This window comes from Thunnus albacares, chromosome 10 (assembly GCF_914725855.1).
Source record: "Thunnus albacares chromosome 10, fThuAlb1.1, whole genome shotgun sequence".
In the NCBI taxonomy this organism is placed as follows: Eukaryota; Metazoa; Chordata; class Actinopteri; order Scombriformes; family Scombridae; genus Thunnus; species Thunnus albacares.
This window is the reverse complement of record NC_058115.1, coordinates 1,894,257-1,919,340: the sequence shown is the minus strand read 5'-3', so window position 1 is coordinate 1,919,340 and position 25,084 is coordinate 1,894,257. Positions and strand designations below refer to the sequence as shown.

Sequence of the window (25,084 nt, the reverse complement as noted above, 5' to 3'; positions counted from 1 at the left end):
CACCACAGATTATAAACATACAGTGGCTGCATGAGAACTTAATAAGCCATTGATCCTATCCTCACGAAGTTCATTTTTTAAGCTTGTTTGCCAGAATGAGATAAACAAGATGTTTTCACAGCTTTGTGTTTTCTTGCAACGTTAAATATGCAGTGCACTCTTTCTTTCAAGAAAGCCAACATAAGAGCCGTAAACACCTTCCCTTAAAACTCTTTTGACTTTTGACTCTCAGAAGCACCAAAGCATTGATGACAAGCTTGTTTCGTGTAAAAACACTGAAGAAAGGCGACATGAATATTTTGCAAGGTGAATGATGTTTTATCATCTCTTTTTGGAGTCTTAAGGTTTTTGTCGCTCACAGCCAACGTTTCTTTGAATTTACTCATCAGTGGTGCATCAAAGGCTGTGGTGATGACAGAGAAAGCATTAAAAGCAGATCTCTGGGCGATGAGGGAGGGGAAGGGAACAACATGAAAATCTGCAGAGTGGCAGGGAGCCAGGTTCCTCCAGACTCTGAGATTGAAAGTTACCGTATGTTTGCTCGTCCTTGCCTTGCCCTCAGTGAACTAGATAATCAGCCGTAGCGACGTGGAAGGCGACCAACAGTAGCGTGTGAGCACCGCAGGGACTCAGGCAGGAAGCTGGTGAGTTACTGTAGCGTAAATACTCATATTCATATTTAGTATGAAAAAGGCATTACTGAACAGATTGCACAAACTAAAAGTCAATTAGAAGAGGGAGAGGGTGAGAGATCCTATAAATGGCATGTGTTGCCACTTGTTTATAAATATTCATTTTTATAATCATGTTTGTAGTTGGGAATAATTATGCACATTGTGAATTAACTCATCCTTTTTCATTATGTTCTTTAAAGGTTCCAATTTTATCCAGAAATACTTGTCATAGCACATATCATTTATCCATTATCCATTCAGTATCCATTTATTCATCCAATTATTGTCATTCATATTCATATTTCATCCGAGCTGGTATTCAGTAGGGGAAACAGTGGCAGGGTGACTACATTACATCCCTTCATTTCATTCTCAGTGATGCTCAGTGCAGTATAATTTTAAAAGTCTACACAGCCACATAATAATAATAATAATAATTTATGATGTAATAATATTTTGTGATATCTCATAACAGAGCAAATCCTCTACCATGGTATGTGTAACTTTGTATGCCAAAATATGCAAAATAGTCATTTAAAAAACAGGTTGAAAGTATTTTTGACTGCAAAAAGAAGCACTGAATGTGATTTCAGTTGGACTTTAAAAGTACCCAGTGGAGTTTGTGCACAAGTAGCACCGTGGAGCAATATTTTCATGACTGTGTCCCTGTTTTGAGCACATTCTCCAGGGTGTGAAATTGCACATGCGCACAAGAATTGTATTTGTAATGGGTGTAGCAGTCTTGCTACTTGAAGTAGCCTACTGGTTAAGATGCATACCACATAACCGGATCCATGGTTTAATTCTGGCTGCAGACCTTTATTATATATCATACCCCTCTCTCTACCCCTGTTCCTGTCTCTCTGGACGTCCAACAAAAAAAAAAAAAAAAAAAAAAAAAACTGCATTAATTGTTTCTTGGCCATTGGGGGCAGTGGAAACAAGCTGTAAAACATATACAGTTGGCAAACATGTTCAAGAGATGCTGGCTGCTTGGAGGACACATGACCTTCACAGTGGATACATTCAGCTTTTCCTCAAAACCTTAAATAAACTGTATTTAAACAGAAAAGTCATTAAGTTTGTTCCATAACTGTCTTAACAACCAATGGTTTTTCCATTAACTTTTTTGATTATGTTTATTTAAATACTCATTAATAGCAGAAACAAAGAAATGTTCTTTATAAACATATAGAACAAGTGTTCAAATGTTTCAATATCAGATTCACAGAAATGTCAGTTATTTAAGTCTAGATTTACTAGACTGAAGCTGAATATAATCATATAGACCTTTAAAAGCACTCACTGCTACTCAGTAGGTGAGAACTATGATGGAATCTCCTTTTGGCCTTTGAACAAACTCCAAAACAAAGTCATTTGCTCTTTCAGTGCTCTTTCAGTTTTCTGATTCATCTTCATCTTTTTCCCAATTCATTGATGGGCTGCAACCAACGTAAGGTGCACCATCACCATCTTTTGGAGTCACTGAAATTTCATTGAAAGCACAAAAAAGAACCACATCCACCCTGGAGGACACATGTTGTGTCTCCTGGTTTGCACTTGTGGAATCCAAGTTGTGGCCATGTGGCAAATATAGGTTCAAATATTTACACTTTTAGCTCTGTTTTTGCTCTCTGCCAACTCCAGAAAATATCTGGCTTTGCAGCTACTAAATGCTACACCATGTTCACCAGCTAGTCGATAACTTTTTCTGTCTGCTGTTTGGTGCTGAGCAGATAGTGTACAGTGGGTTTATCAGAACTTTTTCTCTGAAAACATCTGCCTGGAAACAAGGTTAAAGACAATTCACACCGAACCAAAACAGTAAAGTTGTGAGGCATAAAACCAAAACAATAAGCTGAAAGCAGCTGAAGAAAACACACACACACATATACTTATAGATAGATAGATAGACAAATGTTCAAAAAGTGGGGTTGTCATTGGAATGAAAAGTTTCTGTGTTTGAGCAGGGATGAGTTAAGAGTATGTGAAGACACAGAGCACCTGGTCTGCTAAACCACAGTGATCAGATCAATTGCAAGTATTAATCTGGACAAGTCAGTTTTATAGGACTGCATGAGATTTAATCTCCACCTCTGTAATAATGTCAAGCAGAAATTGGATATTGAAAGTTAGTAGAAACTAAATATTAGATATTGGAAAAGCTCCTCTCTGAAGTCAGCTGTGGTTGCTTAGAGATTTGTGATGCAGTTCCAGAGCTTGCATGAGTAAGTAATGAGTGAAGCACACTAAAGCCTGGTTTCCTCTCAGTGATGGGTTGGGGTGTGGGTGTTGCAGCAGGGCCCCATGACTCTGCTTCTCCACAGAGACCAATCTGGACCTGGGGCTTCAGCTGGAGGGACACTGCTGCTCCGTCTGGAGGCTGAGCAGGACTGAAGTGACCAGAAACACACAGGTGAATGAACAAACAGAGCACACACACACACATACACACACCTCAATTGATGCTCTGGTGAAAAAGAGATCGAGGGAGGTTATTATCTCCACTCGCGGCATTGTGTGTGCATCGAGTAGGCTGACATCTTGTCACTACATGGGTACAGCCTGACGCTGAGTGCCAATGAATGATGAAGATGTCTGCTACTGTGTGTGTGTGTGTGTGTACGTGCCTACATTCATTTTTCCTCACTCATCTCCAGTCTTTTCAGCCTCTCCTCTCCTCTCATTTCCTCTCCTCTTCTCTCCTCTCCTCTCCTTTACTATCCTCTCCTCTCCTTTCCTCTCCTCACTCCCCTGAGTGACATTGTTAAGAATCACATTGTTAAGGAATCTATATCTCTGCACACAGTGAATACATTTTCTGTAGACTGTCTGCCTCAGACATCAGGATTTCTGTTTTGAGCATTGGACATTGTCTGTATACAACACAATTTTTCTCCTATTTTGCATACACAGTAACACTTTATTTGTACTTTTATTTGTGACCGCAATTACTATTTTAATCTCTTCCACCCCCGCCCCCATCTTTTATGTCTCATAAGTTGTTGCAGTGATTTTTGGGTTGATACCATTTGTTACACAGATTTGGTGCAAAATTTAACAATCGTTGACTACTTGGGGTTTGATCAAAAATGGCTAAACTCTCTCCAAAATAACACTTTAAGACACCAAGACATGGAGGAACACCATAGAAAAATACATGCTGTGATTTGGTGTCAAAAACTTTTGACATTTGGAGATTTCTGTAAGAATTGTTGGTGATATGATGCCAAACACTTGTGTTCTGGAAATTGCTCAGAAACCTCTTTATACACCATTTTTAGAATAGGCAAAAATAGCACATTTATACTGCATGCAAAAAACTTAATGGTTTTTGCCCCAAACTGCATGGGATTAGCATGTCTGTGAAGGGCAGACTCCTGGGTACCCATAGAACCCGTTTTCATTCCAATATCTTGAGGTGAGAGGTCAAGAGACGCCTTTTAAAATGGCCATACCAGTTTTTCCCTAGCCAAAATTAGCCTAACTTTGGAGCATTATTTGCCCCCCTTCCCAACAATCCAGCTTTGGTACAATGGATGCCATAGGTTGTTTAGCTTCATGTGATACCAGTATCTTCACTGTAGCTTTAAAACTGAGCCTCTGAAAGACAGTAATGTTGGCTGAGGACACTGGCGTCCTTGTGGAGTTTAAGAGGTAAAGCCCAGAGCAGACTACACGACTAGACCCAAGAGCCCTTGAGTCAACATAGAAATCATACTAGTGTCTGTCGGGACATCGTGCTGTCTTGTCAGAGTGGTTTGAGGCACATATTGACCTCCACCTTAACTGTCCCAGAAGCTCGGACAGTTTCCAAACATTGGATTTTATCATAGCCAAACACAAGATGCGTATGTAGTTGGAGTGCCTCAGAGACTGGTGCAGCATGAAACTGAGCAAGGAAGGCAGCAGACACACACACACATACACACACACACACACCCTTACTACCTTCATGTTTCCATTGACTGTCAAGATTGTGCACAGGACCATCATCACCATTAAGGACACAGAGGTCATGTTTTCTGTAATATTTCCAAGTGGAGAATAGAAACAGTAAACATCAAAGTGTTCTGCACAAGATGCTGTCTCTTCCCATTCTGCCTTCTGAAGTTTTGACTTTTAGTCTTTAACCCCAACAAATCATCCCATGATATGAAAAATGAGTCTAATTGGTTCACTAGTTTCTAAACAAGGAACTGCACTTTACCCGTGTTAGTTCAGGTCACGTTGCATGGCACTTTCAGGTCACCGTCAGCACAGTCTGGTTATGCCAATGTAAATCTGCGCAATCACCTGTCTGTGGTGTCAAGGGAGTCTCGGGCCATGTTCCTGACCTTGGTTACCGGGACAACGCCGGTTCACTCTTTATCAGAGTGGCTCCAGTTTTCATCCAGATAGCTGCATATCCAAGGAGAGGCAGTGTCTCTCTCTGTAAGACTTGATGTTGCTTACTCTGTGACCTGACGGCCCATGCTTGACCCAGTATAACCCAATTTGTAACCCCTAAAGATGTAAAATTCTATAACACACATTTATTCCTGTTTTTTAGATGGACTGTTTTTAGGTAAAAACTAAGTAAAATAAAATAAATTGAATTTAGTGTTCTGCATAGAGCTGTCAGTGGAGGAGACAGATTGGATAGGCATATGTCCTCCTCCGGCGTTTCTTTTTTTTTTGTGTGTCTGTTTTCAAGGCTTAAAAGCATTCATTATACTTCAAAAAAGCGATTTACGTTTTTTATTCAATTACATTGTTGGGCAGAATTCAGGCACTGACACTGACACTGTCCATGTTGATAAAGCAGGTATTTAGGCGAACTTTTCACACCATGAATGCCTGTTTACATTTTGTTATACGGAACATGCATGATTTCATATTCTCACTGGATTTGGGGGGTTGCCAGTCGACAATCTACCTGTTGTTCAGTACGACTTCTAATTTTGATTATATTCTACTAATTTGCAACAGCAAATGCAATTTGAGATAAACATAGTGCTGATTACAATTTATACATTATCTTATCTGCAAAGTTAGAATGTTGTTCACGTTAAATGTATGTGCAAAATGTGTTTCTATAATATCTGCTCTTGACAACTAAATCATGATTCATTTCTGGTTATGGCTCTGTGTAGGCAACTCAAAGCACTTGCAGGTCAGGAGGTCAGGGAGAGATGGTGGTCTTTGAATCACAAGACAGAACATGTTTACTTTATCCATATTTAACTGAAACCATCATCTTTCCCTTAGCTTAACAACAGTATTTTAGCAGACTCAGTCTAATTGTAGTCTGTGTGGTACAAGAACGCATCAATGTGCTTGACTGAAAATAAACAATCCCAGTAATCTGAGTAGCTATTATATTTCTTTCAAAACATATTTGGCAAAACAAATTAGTAGTATATAAATGTAATTTCTAGGAGTCGCTGTTCTGCTGTGTGTGTCCACAGTGGTTCAACGTGTGCTCCTTTCTGAAGAAATCTGTGAATGTTTGTCTGGGCTGGCTGGGTGCCACCTTGTCTGGTGGGTGCTGGTCATCCTCAAAGGAAAAAAATAAATAAATAAAAAAATAGAATTAGCCAGTGGGGGGAGAAATAAAGAAAGAAATACACTTTGCACCCACGTTCTTTACCATTTTTCATCTGCCCTGCACCTGTACTGTGCGTACTGAAAGTGAGCAGTGGGATACCTTTAATACACAGCACAGCCCGAGTCTGTGAGGAGATGTCAAGAGGCAGATATTCATATTTTATGTCATGATGAAAAGGTCCAAACCTTCAGGTGCGCAAGGAAGAAAAGATAAGAGATAAGAGGAGGAGGAAAAGAAAGCACAATATAGAGGAATGTCATCTTATGTTAACATTAAAATGCCATTTTGTGTGTAATGTTGGACGTTTCATTTCTAGTAGCTAGCTAGCTAAGTAGCAATAAAGCTAATGCTAGATAATGATGCTACGCTGGACTCAGATAATGTTACAGATTGAAGTATATGAGACTGAATGGCAAGTCAGTAGCAGCTATCTGGATAACTGTTCCTTACTACAACGTAAGGCATTGTGCTGAAATTTCACTGACCAATATCACTGATAATTGCTAACACCATATCCATAAAAAAACATAGATTTCGGCACTGGGTTGCACCAGCTATATGTAAGCCTGCATGAGCCATTTGGCATCATAGCACATTGTAGTAAACTGGATCAATAGTGAAATATCATATCAATAAATGAGGTCTCTACTGGATTACTGTGTTGCAAAATGGCAGCAATTAGAGTTATACTTTTATTTTAGTAATGCATAAATCACAACTTAGTAATAATTTACATTGTAACTAAGTTTGAACTTACACACAGCTGGTGCAACAGGCTGCAGCAATTGTTTGTCCTACTCTGCAGCTACATGTGTTTGCTTGTAATAGACTAATATCTACTCTATAACTGTCCAGATGCACCCAGGAAATATCCGCAGAAGCCTCCAGCTGCTGGAGAAGTTATATCTGATCTCCCATCTGCACCACTTTGTGAAGCAGGTCAGTTCAGCCAGTTATTTGTGGTGTAATTGATAATACATTGATATGTTGTCATTCTTCTTCTTATTATTATTATTATTATTATTTGAATGTCACAGTTACACCTTGTTACTAATTAAATGTAAGTCTTATACAAATTAAATCCTACCAAATCCTTATCTCACCTAGAGCACCAGTTTGTGGAAGTAGTTGTGTGTGGTTATCTAGTCTGTCAGTAAAACTAAAATCTGTTCCCAGCTCAAGCAAAAGTTATACAGCCAAGGTCTGCATGATTTATACTTCAGCATTTATAAAGTGTTTTCTCCTGTGTTTCATCATCTTATTCCTTTACAAGTTCCTTTGCACCATTTTTTTTCTATTGTCTCAGTGTTTTCTGACAGTTTGTCACACACAATCTAAAACTGCCCTCCTCTCTGTTTTCCTCCTCTCTCCTCTCTTGGCCGGGGAGGACAGACAGCTTGGATGTGGGGTATGTGGCGGTTGGTGGAGGGCGACTGTCTGTTTCTTTCTCCCTGCCGTATGGATACACAGACTGCAAAGAAGCCTTCACCGTGGTGGTTTGTGCTTGTGAGGGTGTATACCCTCACAGGCACAGATACACACCCCGGTAAGCCATAACATGGCCCTTTGGCCTCTGTTCTACCACAACAAGCCACATTAGCTTCGCTGGTTTGGCTCTGACCTCCCCCCTCTGCTCACTGGCTCTTCAGTAGTCCCTCCTCAAACAGCTCAGTGGTCCAATGTCCAATGCTCACTACAGGAGCAATGGTCCACTGAGCCCAGAGAAAGCCAGTATTTGAAAACAAGCAGACTGATGTTAGCTTAGAACACAGAAAGGGCAGCAACTTGTGACTGTGGGCTGCACACACCATTTTTGACTCTCATACCAGCAGTGGCAGCTGTAGAAACAGGCCCCGTCTGGCCTCAAGGCTGTCTACATGATGTCCTAACCACAATTAGAGAGCCAGAAAAAGTACATTCACAAGTTGCATGACACACAATCTAGCCTTTAAATACCTGATATTCAAAACCTGGCTTAGAATTATCCACTTCAACAATAATGTCTAAAGTTTTTGAACCATTGGTGCTTGATCAGATTGAAGAATATTTCTGACACTGTTGCACAAGTTTCAGTCTAGCTCTATAGCAGCTAATGAAACTTGTCTAAGTCACACAGTATTTTTGATTTTTTAGACTAAACCTTAATAGAGAAAATTATGTTGGTATGGCTTAGCTTGATTTGCAGAAAGCTTGTAACAAAGGTCTATAGTGTTGGCAAAGTTATGGTGCAAGGACTTTGGACATACTGGTGTAAACTCAAGTCTGTAATGTTGATAGGACTACGTCAGAACCTAAAGGGGGTACACAGGGGTGTCAGCCCAGTATACCGAGGCATTCTGTTCATATTGGACAATTCCGCACCTCACAAATTAGATCCAGTGCCAACATTTACCAATGCAGGAAAATGTGTTCTCTTAATTTTGTGTGGCTATTGACATTCCTGATTTTATTAACATGATTTCCTTTAGTTAACCATAACCTGTTAGTTGCCTAACCCATATCACAGTCTTCATCTAACCTTAGTTAGTGGACACACACTGAAGAAAGTGTAAAGACTTTGGCACTGCCTGTAATCCCAGGTTTGGCAGAATCATCCAATATTGGTGTTTGTGTCTGGTAGGATTGGTGCCCCATGGTTCCTTAGAACCTCTCTTCTTACATATGAAAATGACGTGCCAGCTGCTTTGAAATGCACACTTCTCTTAAATGCTCATTCATTTTTGTTACTTGTATCTGGAAAAGATCACTGAAATCACTCTAAGTAAGGAGAAATAGGTGGGTCTAGAAGCTTAGTGACGATTACTCACAGGGCTCGATGGTGAACTGCTGTAGTGCTAACTTGCCAGCCCGCCAGGCTAGTGCTAGTAAGTCACAATAGCTCCCGCTGCTTCTCTCTATTTTCTCTCTCCTGTTCCATTTACTTTCCCCTGGCATTCTGATCACCATTTTACACCATTTTATTCAATAAAAAGTGATTGAAGAGGGACAATACCTAACCAGCTTGCTAACCGCCTGTCAGCAAGCTTGCTAGCTTACATCGATCACTGATGGGACAATACCTTCACACTGTTTATTCAAAAGATGTATTTGTACCATAGATCTCACATCTGTCTCACATCTGTCTACAAACACTTGCTCTTTTGTGGCAGACAGAGGAAGTTAAATAAAATTGAATAGTTTACACAGCTAATAAGCTACGATAGCTTATTCCATTTTGGACTCTCCGTCAAGGTCAGCACTGTCAAGACAGCTTGCTATTGATCAACATTGCAAATTCATGGGTCAAATTTCACCAAAACTGAAGTCAACACAAAAAATCTGTATGGATTCACTTCACCCTCATGAATGAATCCACTGATTGCAGCAAATTCAGTTAAACCCGAAGGAATCACCGCTTTCAATACATTTTGGGTAAAACTGAATTAATTATGTTTGGAAGTGGTGTGTAATGAACTTGAATTGCATCTCAGACATGTGCTAAATATTTAGAAATAACACTGTACCAGTCATTCTCTTGTGAGTCAGTTGCTAGAATATTAAGTGTGTCAGTAAATTGAAGGTCCTGGTTGCAGATTAAGGCATTTTTATTTTTTATCAAGAAACTGTAATGAAAATTTAATTTTGGTTTTTAACCATCTATTGCTTCATTTTATGTTTTGTGTCTTTCCTTTAAATTTTTGATATAATGTTGGAAATAAGTCTTGCAAATCTAACAAACTATCAAATTGTAATTAGTTTTAAATGATGTGGCCCAGTTTAGTATAAAAGTGCAAATGCAGAGTTCCTCAAGTCCACATTAACATCTTTGAAAACTGATAAAAAGTCAAGCATGCACATCCTGCTGCAGAGAACACAGAAATCATACAGGTGAGCTGCAAAAGATATTGTCAGAGATGGACTGATAGATGGGAACAAGCCAGACAGGGTGTTACCTGTCAGTTTAAAAAGGTGTAAATGTAATGAGAGGAAGGCAGGATGGAGATGAAAATAAAAATTAACCCCAATTCAGTTTTATTTGTATTCTGGTCAGAATTTTCAGTATGAAGTCTGATGACTTTCAGATTGCAGGTGTTTCAGTGACTGCAATTTGTTGGTGGTAATGAATTTTAAGTCAGTGGTAATGGACTGAAAATTAAGATGTTCATTTTGTCTGTTGTTCCTGAATTAAAAGTTAACCAAACAGAGCAGAAGATGGTGATGGTGACATTCAAGGAGAATCTGTAATCTGTAATCTGTGAGTGTCTTACCACTAGTATTGAAGCTACAAAGAAATGGATTGGATCTGCCACCTCTGTAGTCCAGAACCTGTCCAGACAGCTGCAGTAACACTGGCCAGGCTTCTATATGTAAAAGTAGCATTGTCTCTTGGCTGTGCCTCATCCTCCAGCTCCATTGGCTCAGATGGAGGCACAGGGATGGATGTAGTAATGAACCCTCCCTGGCTCCTAACCTCTCCCATATTAGCCGGGCAAACACAGGCAGTCTTTTGGCTGCCACCCTCCACAGTCTCCTAACAAGCTGCAGCGATACCCCCCCCCCCCCCCCCCCCCCCCCCCCCCCCCATCTGGCTGCCAGCCACAAAGCACTGGACCCACAAATGTCTACAGCGGACACTGCCATGTCTTTATCCACCGTGTGAGTGATTGCATTTTCCTCTCTCTGCTAGAAGCCACGGATGTTTATGCATTGGTTTATCTGCTACGCTTCTGTGTAACAGTAAAGTTGACATACCACGCCCCAACTGTCATCATGTTTTCTTTCATCCTGTTCGGGTCTCTGTCCTCGTCTGTGTTTCCTGGCCTCTGGCCAGTAGTGAGTGTCATATTTCCGCTGTTACAAGCCCCCGTTGCCCCAGCCACCTAAAACCCTGTCCTCACTCTATCTCTTCATTGCACCTCTTCGCCCCCAGATGCATTCTGGTCATTTTCTGTGTGGTTTGTTTTGGCAGCAGCTCAGTGAGCCGTCACAGCCATTTAATGGCTGGGTGCTCCCTGGCTCACCGGTGTTGTTTCTCCTATTGCCAGAGTCTGGCGCCCTGGACACACACTCCTGCTCCGTCTCAGCCTGTATAATTGATGCACTAAAGGTTGCAATACTTCACGTGCTGTAGTTTTACATAAACAAGAATTCACCAGTGATTCTTAAAGTGAGGCCTAAGGGCACTGCTGGGGGCAAATACATAAAGCTTTGAGAACCAGAGAATAAAGAAGCAGAAAAACACATATTCTGTTTTTGTTACTGTAGAAGTATCTCACCCTTCATACACCATATACAACACAAGCACAAGCACACTGCCTCCCTAACAATTATCCATAAATATATATTGATACTTTTTTATTCATTGTTCAACCACATAAACAAAATCAATTAATTTCAATGGAATTTCCACAATCAGTGAATTAGTTAACAATGGCACATAAACAACAGTTCACTTTAGTGAAATATTACACACAAATTGGCAGTATTGACCAATAGGAAACCATTTTGACAGTGCTGACCTTTAATAGAGAGAACCGAGGAGTCCAAAATACATTTGGATGGATAAAATTTTGTGGTGTTTCACATGATTCAATACTTGGTCCACTCATTTTTCAAAATAGATGCTTCCACTCAGCCAAATTATACAACAACATTGTGTTAAATTTTAAAATAAACATACAACTGCACATATCACCTGCATCTGAATAACCTAGTCTTTCCCCTGTAAAATTTCAGGCGATCAACAATATCAATGGGCTACTATTGATTTTCACTTGCACTCTGTGTGAGTGCAATAACACCCTACATTATTGTGGAATTGTTTTGAGTCATCCTCCCTCTCTTCATTCTTTAAAGGACATGAAAGGTATTGTTATAAGAGTAGCATAGCTCCGTTAAGGAATAGGGCAGTGCGTAATGTGTTTGTATGTGTAGTGAGTGTGTAAATGAGTGTGTGTAGTTGAGCGAGTACAGAGAGCAAGTGGCAGAAAAGTGACGGTGAATGTGAGCGGAGCAGAGGAAAAGGTTAGCAGTAAGTTGTCAGTCTGACAGTAAATGCACAGTACAGGCTACAGTGTGTCAGTTAATAAATACTGCAGTTCCTCAAAACCAAGAAAATCCTTGTCTCTTCAAGGGGGTTAGCCCCAAAGTTAGAAACTACACTTTAGCCTAACCTGGCCAGGCTCACTTAAGGTGGACTGACCTTTAAGGGGGACCAGCAATTCTCATTTTAGCATCAATCTCAGCCGCTCTTTAACAGACAACAGAGAAATGTGTTGCTGATGAGTGTCTTGAGTTTTTGATAAACCTGAAAAAAAGCCCCAAAACTGAAAATGTATGAACTTATTGAATCTATGTCAGAGCTGCTGTATTGGATTGCATTCAGTTGTACAGGTGTTCCTAATAAAGTGCTTGGTAAGTGTATATATACAGAGAGAGAGAGACTTTTGACCATTTTTCATTAGACAGTTTTACAATGTACAGTTTACCTTTGTGGTTTAATATGACAATAAATACTGCATAATTGAACAGACACTACCATATCTATCAGTTCAGTTCAATTCAATTTCAATTCAGTTTTATTTATATAGCGCCAAATCACAACACAAGTTATCTCAGAACACTTTTAACATAGAGCAGGTCAAGACCATACTCTTTATTTAACAGAGACCCAACATTCCCCTATGAACAAGGACTTGGTGACAGCAGCAAAGAAAAACTCCCCTTTAACAGGAAGAAACCTCAAGCAGAACCGGACTCTAGGTGGGCGGCCATCTGCTTAGACTGGTTGGGTTGAGAGAGAAAGAGGGAGGGAGGGGGAGAGGGGAGAGAGACAAAGAGAAGCACAACAAAAACAATAATAATAACAATAATAATAATAGAAAAATGACTAATAAATAATAATAATAGCAGGTGTGGGCATCAAGCAGGACCCTGGCAGCAGGTGGTCTGCGACCACAATAAACGGAAGCCCGTGATCCATAACCAGGCGATCCGTGACCACGATCCACAGGGACCTGCGAGACGAGAAAACTCCAGGGAAGAAGTCAAGTTGGTAACATGTATTAATGGTACATGAATGCATACAAATGGAGAGGAGGAGGAGAAGAGAGGAGCTCAGTGCATCATGGGAAGTTCCCCGGCAGTTTAGGCCTAAAGCAGCATAACTAGGAGCTGGTCCAAGTTAACTATAAGCTTTATCAAGCCTACTCTTAAACAGAGAGGGTGTCTGGCCCCCAGACTGAAACTGGAAGATGGTTCCACAGGACAGAAGCCTGATAGTTGAAGGCTCTGCCTCCCATTCTAAGTCATTCATAAGTCAACAACATTGACTGAACCAGATGTGATTTTTCATAAAAAGCCATTAGGCTTGACTGTATTTATTAATCTGAGTTAGCACAGAGGGAGCAGTAGGGGGTGTTGGCATGCAGAGAAGCTCCCTAGGTTTACACTGAATGATGAATGGACCATGTCAGATGGGATCATAAATATAAACCTGTCATGGATGCTGTCTGTCCTTGCTGCCCTCCAGACCACACAGACAGACAGGTGGACAGATGATAACAGATATGTAGAAAGACGTATCCGTGAGACCTGGATCTGATAATGATGACAACATGCAGCATCCAGTCCATTTGTCTTTGACTCATGAGGGCCAAAGCAAAATTCTGTATAAATTATTTGCTAAGCTCCACACACACCCACAAACACACACCTCATTTAAGTCAGATAGGGAAGACAGATGAGGGCAAGATTTTTGGTTCAAGTCAGCATTATCCATTTAGCTTATCTATTATGCTAATCGTGTGATACAGGCCTTGGCCAAATCACTGTAATTTATTCCAGACCTAAAAACAAGTCTTCGTCCCACACTGATCACTGTATAGGTTCAAACATGTGTCGCTTGACAATTAGTGGCTGTAACTCATCAAATTTATGATTATTCAACATCCATAAATCAAAACTCGGCCTGTAGATAATTAGTAGTTATCTGACACTCCCACTGTGTTGTGATTCCGTTTCCCCCCCCCCCACCCACCCACCCACCCACGTAGCCGTCACAGGTAACTGATGAAATTAATTGATCAAATGAATCAACAATGGAAGGAGAACATTCATCAGTCTCCCAGTGTTAATCTGCCTGGCCATCTCACATCCTCCTCCTCCTTATTGGATGCGTTGATGTCTGTTTTTAGAGGACGCCTGCTCGCTGTGATCAATGGGCAGCGTTGGGCCCGTGGCGTTGGACCTGGGAAGGTGATTATACAGATCATAGATTTTCCATATTCCTATAGGTCTCTAAATTAAACACAGATGACCTTACTTTGCTATTGGAAATCGTTGTCTCTTCGTAATTTCTCCAACAGACTTTATTTTGCCTTTAAGGGCGGCATGCCCTGAAGTATTTGTGTTCACAGATTCATAAAAAAGAATGACGTAATGAAACACTCGAGAGGCTTTGTTTTGGTTTTTTGGGGTTTTTTGCCTTCTTTTTTGTCCTGTAACAAGACTGGACCAAAGCAGGAGGATTAAAAGGTGTTATGCAAAGATATTAATGTGTAGTGTCATGAGTTGGATAGGCAGGATCAGGGAAAAACTGATGCTATTCTATTTTCCTATTGTAAATAAATTCCACCAAAAGACTAGTCCACATCTCAGTCCTTTCAGATGGAAGATGTTAATCTTTCAAAATAGGTCACAAATATATTGTTTTCAGTAATGTTCTAAAACTGCTGGTCACTGTAGTTTTGAACATACATTACTCAAACAGGAGGAAATAGTGCATTTGTTCAGGGCTATTTTCAGCAGTGGATCAATACACATAGGATGGTAAGTGTAGGATTTCATGTCACCCAGTGCAACAGTGTGACTCACTGATGTGTTTTGAATAGTTTTAGAATTGTACATACATATGAATTGTATTCATTTGTATTTGACTTATTACTAAGTGTAATTAAATGTAATTTACTGTCATTTGTTTATATCTTGCAATAGTGATCCACCCTGCACCATGGGCTTTTCATGATTTGTATGAAACAATGGTACCTCTCTACTCCATAACATTACCGTATTCACTATACTGTATCAATCACACTATTAGAAACTTTGCACGTCCCTAGTAAGACTTTATCTACCAACTAACAACATCCAAGCAACAACTCAGAGAACCTTAGCAAAAACTAGTTAGAACTTAGCAACCAACACCCTACAAAGTAGAGCCTGACCAATAAATCATCAAGCCAAGGTGACATTTGCTTAGTCAGCAACCATCTCACATCTTTGTGTGATTTGTGCTAAAAATAAGCTGTGGAATGTGCCTATAGTTTTGCGTAGCTTCTAACTCTTATGTAACCAGCAGTTCTGCTCAGGGTCACGCTGAGGAGGAAACATTCGGTCTGTTCCATCCTGGTATCAGCAGCAGCACACAAGCTCAACTGTCTCCACTGACTGGCCAGCATACAGTTTATCAGGTAACAACTTCTGTTCTTCAGTGCCATCTGCCTGTGTGAGCGCTTCTTGAATATTGTGTGAAAAGCCTCCAGTCAGTTTATGAAAGCTTGTATATTTTCTCTTCTTAGCACCTGAGAGAGGACTCCTCTTTCACAGGAAAATACTCTCCTGCAAAGGAGGTGATGCAGCAAACAATGACACAGGCAACAGCCACGTGTTTAGTTTACACTGAGTGTCTGCTTTTATACTATGTTGTGTGACCCCAAAATGCAGTTTGTCACCGAAGGAATACTTCTTTGTCCAGTCTTTGTTAACTTTTATTTATTTCTTCTTTTCTCTTTCTTTTTTTCACTTTATAATAGTTTGTTTTGCGAGCAGTATTTCTTCAGGCTAAAAACTTTTGTCCTGGGTAAAACTTAAAGGGGCACTCCACCAATTTTAAACCTGTATAATGTTTTCTGTGGCTCTGAACAGAGCTCTCTGCTTTCTGAGGAGATAGCATCAGTGTTACCTCAGATTAGGGTTTAATTTATACTGAAAGTCTGTGCTATCAACTTGAGTTGTTAAGATTGGAAGACATGGGCATTTTCTAGGCAGGGAGTGTCTAAGAAAAGATGCAATAGGTTGCAATAAGGGAAGTGTAGGATCCAGTGTTTTTGGGGCTTGACTAAAAGTCAGAATTTCTCAGCCTCTGCTGCTTTGATTTGGACCATTCTTTTTTTAATGTGTCAGTCAATACTAAATCAATGTGAGTGCTCTTTAAAGATGCAGTACCAATAGCTGCTGATTATAAATAATCTTCAATAGGGCTGGTCTGATCTCCCAATTCAGTTATGATTCACAAAGCCCAGAATGGATTCATTATGATTCAATTCATGATAATTCAGTTACATCAGATACTTAATAATAGTGCATAAAGCACTTCTCAGAATGTATACTAGTAATTTACGTTTCTTCTACATTCAACAAGTAAGCAACACTGCTGTTTCTTGATTCTAAAATTGTGTAAAGTGCACATTATAGGCTAAATTGTACATGCATTTTCCAGTTATAAAACTATGGACCAAGGATTTTAAGTACAGCACATCCACTTTGATTATCAGTGCCAGCGCAGACAGCAGAAACTGATAGTCTGCTCACTAATGCCTCTGCACTATTTGTGTTGACATCAGCCTGTTACCTGCAGATAGAAGCTAGCTAGCATTAGATCCCCAGCAGAGTCAAACTGAATAAAGTAGAATCCACTCACTGGTTAATCAACTTATGTGCCTTCACATGTCATAGTCAGAGATAATGTCTCGTTAACAAACACAAACAGAGTCTCAGATCAGTGTGCAGAGTCTTTTTTCAGTCTGTTGCTCTTGTAGATGCAATCTCTAGATCCACTATGAGATAACCAGAGTCAGAGCTGACCATCCTGAGTCACGACAGTCCTGTAAACTGCAGGCAGTCCACAGACTGAAAGTATTCATAATAACCTGATTTCCACAAAGATGTTTTATACATCTTGCAGCTATAACTGAAACATTTACAAGTAACGACTGCATACACACAACATTTAGCAGAGATGTACATGTTCACTAAGAAAAGGCGCAATAAAAAAATCTATCTCTGGAATCAAGAATCAATATTGGATCATTCAAATAAAAGTTCTGTTTACAGTTTTTCTCAGTTGCTTTGGCTCAGTTCTCCAGTGATAGTAGAAGTTGTCGAAACAATATGTGAAATTCTTCACAATATTTAGTTATTTGTGCACAACAGAAAAATGTGTTTCTCATTCTTTCTTACCATTTGCAAATGTTTTAGCACATTTAGGCAGATGACTATGTACAATAAGACTGTATATGTCTTTGTGATCAAAATAGATTATGTTTCTTCTCAGTTGAATAGTTTTACTCTCAAAAATATGTAAGAATTTTTTCCATCTAATTGTCAAAATCTGCTGAGCCCATGTTTTATAAATTGCATTGCTATGGATAATAATGTCATAATGTCTACTAAATTGATGAATTTACTGTCAGGTGAAACTTCATTTATGAATGGGGAGTTTCTCACATCTTAGATCATCCAATGGCACGTGCTCTCCAGTTAACTTACAAGTGTAAGTCATGAGAATTTTTTTTGAGGGCAACAGTGTTACAAAAATTTGTGAACATGGAGGAGCCTGCTCAGATGAACATTGGATGGGGACAACAGAAGTGTAAAGTGGAGGTGTAAAGTATAAGCTCATCGACCACAAAATCAAATGTCTTTGCTTGCTGCAGTGGATGCTGCTTGTGATGACATACAGGTTTTCTCGATTGCTAAGACATGCTTATTCAAACTGGGATCCACTTGATCTGCATCATCACCTTCTTAGCACAGCTGAAGTCTTCTCTTGCAAATGTGTTAACATTTCACACATTTTTCACACCCTTCTTCAAAACAGTTAACACAAATCTCATTGAAAGATCCAAAACTCTATTGGATTAACTGTGTTAGACAAAAGGAAAACATCTATTCACAGCTGATAGAAAATACTTGCTTAATTATGAATATCTTAATGCATCTGTGTGAAACTCCTTTGCACAACTCTTCAATGAGCAATCAGTCCTTATCTGTCTATAAAAGATGCCACCTTTCTGTTGCTATTTGCAAATATAGATCAAAGAGGCCAAGGGGCACGTAAGGAGAGTAGGAGGCCATGGCAGAGGGGCCTGAGGAAGAAGAGTTGGAATGCCTGGTGGAGGAGCTGCAGCAAGAGAAGAAAATAGAGCTCAAATGAAATTCGGGCAACAATTATTGACCTTGTCATCAATCATTGCTTGTCCTTTAGAGAGGCTGGATAAAGGGTCCAGCCCATTCTGAGTCAGAGCAATTTTTAGAATGAGAAAACCTAAGTCACAATGTTACTGTACACTACTGTGTATTTCAGCTCAACTGTGTCTACATTAATGCAGTTGTTTAATCAATCCCAATTATGTGACTGTTATATTGTCAATTTTGACATGCCCTTTTACATCTACTTTATACAATCAAGACTACCACATACACTGGTGGCAGAAGAAAGATCTTTAGTGCTGAACACTGGTCGTGGCAAAAAAATGTGATCAGATGTGTGTGAAATCCAGGCAGCAGTAATTGCAGATCAGAGAGCATTTAGAAATATCAACAATGTGAGTCTGGCTACTATTGATCAAGTCCTTACACAAAACCAAGTCTGAATGAAGCAGCTGTACAGAGTTCCATTTCATAGAAACTCTGACATTGTGAAGAAGGCAAGACTCCAGTATGTGCAGGTAAGGATTTATTATTGTAATGCCTTGTCATACCGTACCGTACAGTTACATGTAACTGGGATAATTTGCTTTATGAATTTACTTTTTTCTTACAGAATAATGGAGCTTGAAGCTGAAGGGACACATCACATATTCAACCTTTCTAAACTGAGGAGACATGGGAGGAACATCATTGGCAGAGGGCCACTGTTACACAATACAGAACGTCTCATCACATTTCTTGATGCACTGAATGAAAGGCTGGTTCCACCTGAAGAGAGAGGGCTGTTGAGGCCTGGCGTGACTCTGTATGTCATCATTTGGGACAATGTTGCCTTCCACCGCTCTCGCCTTGTGAATGAATGGTTTGCAGCACAGCCCCGTATGATGATGCAATTCCTCCCTGCACACTCTCCTTTTCTGAACCCAATTGAGGAATTCTTCTCTGCTTGGAGATGGAAGGTATATGATCACTGGCCATATGACCAGATGTCCCTCCTGGAGGCAATGAATGCTAGTTGCCTGGCAATAGTTGCAGGGGACTGCCAGGGAAGGTTTTTTCCTCTGTGCAATGCAAGGGAAAACATCCGATGCAATGTTGATGAACAAATGGACTAAATGTGAAAATCTGAGAATTTAACTCTTTATTCTGTTTTTGAGATATTTCCACCAATAAGTTTCCTTGGGTTGCTTTTATTTTTATATTATTTTATGTACAGTATTCAGCATTTCTGAGTTTGAAAAGTATGGAAATAAGAATGACATAGAAAAATCTGATGCAGTACAATAAAAATGTTCGTTTCTGAGTATTTCTGATTTCGGGTGAAATTCTTTATTGGTTCTTTGGTGACGAAAGGGTACTTCTGAAATCAACGTATGAGGAGTATTCACTTTGATACACAATAGCAGTCAGTTAGCTTCAGAAAAATGACAGTCTGAACAGTAGGCGTTTAGTGTCGGTGAAAACATGTAGGACAAGACCGTATGGAAATCAAGAGATGAGGAACACACTTCCACAGTCCACTGTCATTCAGTCAAAACATCTAACCATTTTGACCACCTTGGTGTAACACAATGTCAAAGGAACGTGCCATTTGTTGGCAGTGACATATTCATTTCAAACAATAACTTAACTTTGAAACAGGGGTTAAAGGTTTTGGGTGAGTTACAGCCTTTTGCTGTTTTGGGAAATGGGAAATGCATCTTCAATTCAATCAATCAACAAAAGTCATCTCAAGGCACTTTTCACATAGAGCAGGTCAAGACTGTACTCTTTAATTTACAGAGACCCAACAATTCCCCCATGAGCAGCACTTGTCGACAGCAGTAAGGAAAAACTCCCCTTTAACGGGTAGAAACCTCAAGCAGAACCCAGCTCTTGTTGGGCGGCCATCTGCTTTGACCGGTTGGGTTGAGAGAGAGAAAGAAAGAGGGAAAGGGGGGGGAATAACAACAATCATCAGTTGTAAGAACTTTAAAAATATTTCAAGAAATGTGTCGAAGCAATTGAGAAAAAACTGAAAATTTCTGAAAATCTTTTTTTTTTTTTTTAAATCCAGCCCTACCACCAAATATATTGCATTCTATTAAGTAAATCCTGAATTCCCTCTCAAAATAAAACCTCAGCAGTTTTCTTGATTGACAGGTGTAGCACCCTATCAGAGTCAGGTGGTTGTTGCCTCTTGCTCTTTCCACCTCAGCTTCAACCAGGCTCTGCCCCTTTTGCCCACATCAGGATTTCTTATTTATTTACTTTAAATCCAGCAGATGACATCAGCAAGGTTAGGCGCAAGTTTGGGTTACTGGTTTGTTTTTTAGAAAGACAAATTTTGCATCCACAACACCACAGACTAAGAAATCAAGGTACAGGAATGGATCTAAAACGGTACAAATGCTTTGTCGCTCCAGCTGTACCCTAGCAGGGTACAAGCACTGTACATGGTACATTATTGTACCTTCTTTTCTGTACCTCTAAAAAACATTTCTGCACCCCTAGAGACAAAAATGTACCTTTATGTCCTGGTACAAAAATGTACCCATTGGAAAGGTACAGAATTGGTACCTAATGAGGTACATTTATGAGGCAATGTACTCTTAAAGTCAGAGACAAAAACATTTCAAATTATTCACCAAAATTTATTTGAAGAACAATTAGTTTACATCTTTTAACAATTTCAACATTTTACATGTAAACCAATTCCTTTTCATGCATTTTAATCAATGTATTTTTCTGCTAGAACTGAATTGTCCTTAATAAGTTCCAGCACATGGCAAAAAGCAGTCCTTTTCAACATTAAGCTGAAGCATAGGACCTAAGGAGCCATTCACTAATTACTGAGTGAATGAAAACTCCATTTCACAACTTGGTTTCACACATAATGTCACAAAGTAAAGTAAGGTACAAAAACAAACAAAAACTTTTCATCTGGAGGCATCAGGCCTTGTGAGCCGTTCATTAACCAGTTTTAAATACAACACACAAGCAGTGCATGTTTCACAAATTTGTGAAATGTAACAAAATTCTGAGTATAACATACAGAACATTAACTAAAATCAACTTTATAACTATATTATAACTATAATTAATCAGTTTTAAATGCAAAACACTCTTTCATGATACTGGCAGTCACCTCTGAAGGAAGGTCAGTGTCACATTTCCTGTGAACAGATAGGTAGGCTTTACACTTACCCTGTATTTTTCATATCTCACTCATTAAAAGAACTAATAAAAATTCTATATATAAAAATAAAAATACTAATACGGCAAAGATGTCCAAAACATTTTCAAGTGTGCAATGTGATAATTACAGCAGATCTATTGTCAGGTTCATCCGCAAGGTGACTGTCAAAACACAGGCAAAGCCCTCCTTGAAGTGATGACAGAAGCTGCTTGTTGAAGGATGGATTTGGTCGACTTTGTCAAAAAAATATGAAATATACATGAAGACATTATTATTCGCATTCAGTTTATCACTGAATAGCTGATAAAAAGCTTCAAAGCCTGTGGCCTTTACAGATTATATTAACTCAACTTTTAGAAAATTTTACTTTACTTGTCTTCAGTGACAGCAATTGACATGCTTTCAATTTCACAATATCCAAGGTTACTACATAGATTGATAATGCTCCACTGTAACATTTATGGGGCTACGACAGTGGCAGTTAAATTTTGGCACTGAAAATAAAATTTGGCATTGAAAACAAAACCTGAACTGAGAAAGGAATACTTTTATTGGAAAAGGTTGTATTGGCACTGAAACAAGTATTGGCACTGAAAAAACTTCCACTGAAAAATTAATTTTAATAATAAAAAATGAAAAGAATTTTGATATATAATAAATTTCATTTTGGAAGATAAATGTTGGTCTCAGTTGAAATCTAATAATTGTAGCTGCCACATTAGTTTGTCTGAATGTAAAGTGAAGCTTCATCTTTTTACATATTTCATTTTATTTTAGGTGTCTTCACCATATTTACTCCAGTAGGCATCCTTAAGTACATGGGTATTTGTTGAGTACGTCCTTCACGGGCACCCTTTCCATGATTTCACAACAACTCAAGGAGAAAGTTTGCGCCATGTGGTGTTTGACAGTCCAGATGTCTGGATGTGTTTTCCGATACTCACTTTGTAGCACGTTCACATTGGCCTCAACAGACGTTGAATCCTCCCCAACACACATTTCCTTTGGCAAAAGGGAAGAGACAGATACATGCTAAGAGTCTGCACACTCATTGTACAGTAAGGTGCTTTGGATAAAAATATCCAAATATCCACTGAACTGCATGAACAATTTGAGACCTAGTGTACAGTTGGAGTGTATTAAAAAAAAAGATTAAATGTCTATTATATCTGCCTCATATTGTCTTGCACTGAGTGAAAAAGTAAAAGTGATTAAAAACAGAGATGTTAGATGGTTTTCGCTACAACTTTATTGCTCACAACAACACAGGTTACTGTGGGCCGTCGCCAACGTCAAAATAACAAAAAGACCTGCCGTGAACTCTACACTAGACTCTCACTTAGCCTCTCTGATCACTGTTACAGGTAGCTCACATGACGGACAACATGTTCACTGACAGTCTGGAAATATCAGTACTGCAACTCAACAGACTTTATGTCTGAACTAAACTAACGTTTATTACAGTAACAATCATAACAGTTAAACATTGACATGATCACAGTCTGTTACATTATGCATATGGAAATGGACTGACAAATGTTAGATTAGCTGGCTGGAATGGGTTGCACTACTCAAGTCTGCATGGTTTGCATGAGGGAGCACCAATGCTTAAAATTAATAAAATAAAAATAATGGTGATGGCAAGTGGAAGCATTTCAACTCTGCATCACTGCAGTTAGCAACTTGATTAAATGAACAAAATCACTCTGAAATAAAATGTGTCCTGTCACAAAGTTTAAGTTACTTGATTAAAAGACCAAATCATTCTGAAATAGCTGTAGACTATCTAGCAACAATCCCTAAATGTAGCTAGCTAATGTTACGTTACGGTATACTGAGTCAAGCTTGTTAAAGTTAGCTAGCTAGCTAACAATAGCATGAAAAGAAACATTAAGGTCCAGTTACTTACCCCTGGTTTTTCTTGTCCTTTCTTTGTTAATTTTATATTCCATCTTCAACTGTTTTTTTAATTAACTCATCCGTAGACACGCTTGACAAAGCAGGAAAACTAACCAACATTTTCACTGTCTCGTGCCATTTCATGTCTAGGAACACAATGGGGGATGAACCAGTTTGAACCATTTTAAGCTTGTGAAAAGTACAATTATGTATCCCTCTCTATCAGGAATGATTTTGTACCTTTAAATTAAAACAAAAGTCCACAGTTATCACCTTAAGGACCATTTCTGTACTTTACAGGGTACTTTTCTGACAAATGTACCTTTAGGTACAGAAATGATACCCCTATTTCTCTGTGTGCAGGACACACATTACTAGAAATGTGGTCTTGATTTTGAAGAGCAAAATCAACAATACAACATGTGTGAACAATGATTTATAGTGATATGTAGAAATGCTACATGAAGCACCTTTCACAGGTGAGTGTTTGCTCTATCAGTGTACCTGCTACCATTGAACCTCTTGTCTATCTGAACCTCCTGTGCGCTGTGCACACTGTTTGCCGTTGCGGTTCACCAGCGTCCTGCCGCGCCAAACTGTGCGAAGGTGTGAACTTCTGATACGAGAGCAGCCACAGAGAGGTAACTCTCAGCACGGGAACCTCGGTGCGTCACACTCCCCCCACTCAGCCATTAGGGAGGCAACTCAGCGAGAAATTGAATTTTGTGTCATTATCTGGCGGATGCAAAGCGGCTGGTATAGTGGCTGAGAAAGAAAGAAAGAGAGCAGACAAACAACGGAAGGTAGAAGGAGGGAAGACCAAACAAACAAACAGGGGGAGCACATCCTTTTATGCTTTTCATCCTTTTTTAATTCTTATTTTTATTGCCAGCATTATTATCAATTTATTAATTAATTTATTTATTTTTATGATTTGTTTCTCTCCTTCCAGTTGTATTATGCTTATGAAATTCATATTGATTGGTTATTTAATTTGTACCCTAGCGTTTTATTTATTAGCATTCCTTTCCCTAATGGTATATGTAATTCAATTTGTATCATTATGTGACCTGCTTTCAGTGATGGGGAGGATGAGGGAGGTCAATGATAGAATAGGCGAGAGAAAGACCTGTGAATGATATGAATTTGAATGTATACATGGATGGATTGTTGTGGGGATTTGGGGGTGAGTGGGAGGGGGCATGATGGTGGGGGGGTGCAGGGGGTTTGGAGGATATACATATGTGTGTTTTGTGTCTTATCCTTCATTAATTTTGATATTATTTGTAGCTTTTTTGTGTGTTTTTTTGTTATTGTTTTTTTTGTTGTTTGTCCTTTTATCTTTTTTTTTTCTTTCTTTATTATATACCCTGGTTATATCTCACTATGGTGCCCCACAACTTGAAAAATAAAGTTATTTTAAAAAAAAAAAAAAAAAAAGAAGGAGGGAAGAGATAATGCATAGATGTGTGTGTTACAGACAGATAAAAACACAAGCAGAGAGATAGAAGAAGAAAAAGGAAACTGTGGAGCTCAGCCTCATTGGCATGATAG

At 39.2% G+C, this 25,084-nt stretch overlaps 1 long non-coding RNA gene across 1 annotated transcript; it reads left to right on the top strand.

Moving 5' to 3' along the window:
- The first annotated feature begins 1,732 nt into the window (after positions 1 to 1,732).
- On the top strand, positions 1,733 to 22,227 carry LOC122989817. The gene is made up of 3 exons (XR_006405176.1): positions 1,733 to 1,746; positions 17,828 to 17,841; positions 21,478 to 22,227. It is a non-coding gene; the product is annotated as an uncharacterized LOC122989817 (long non-coding RNA).
- The last annotated feature ends 2,857 nt before the right edge of the window (positions 22,228 to 25,084 follow it).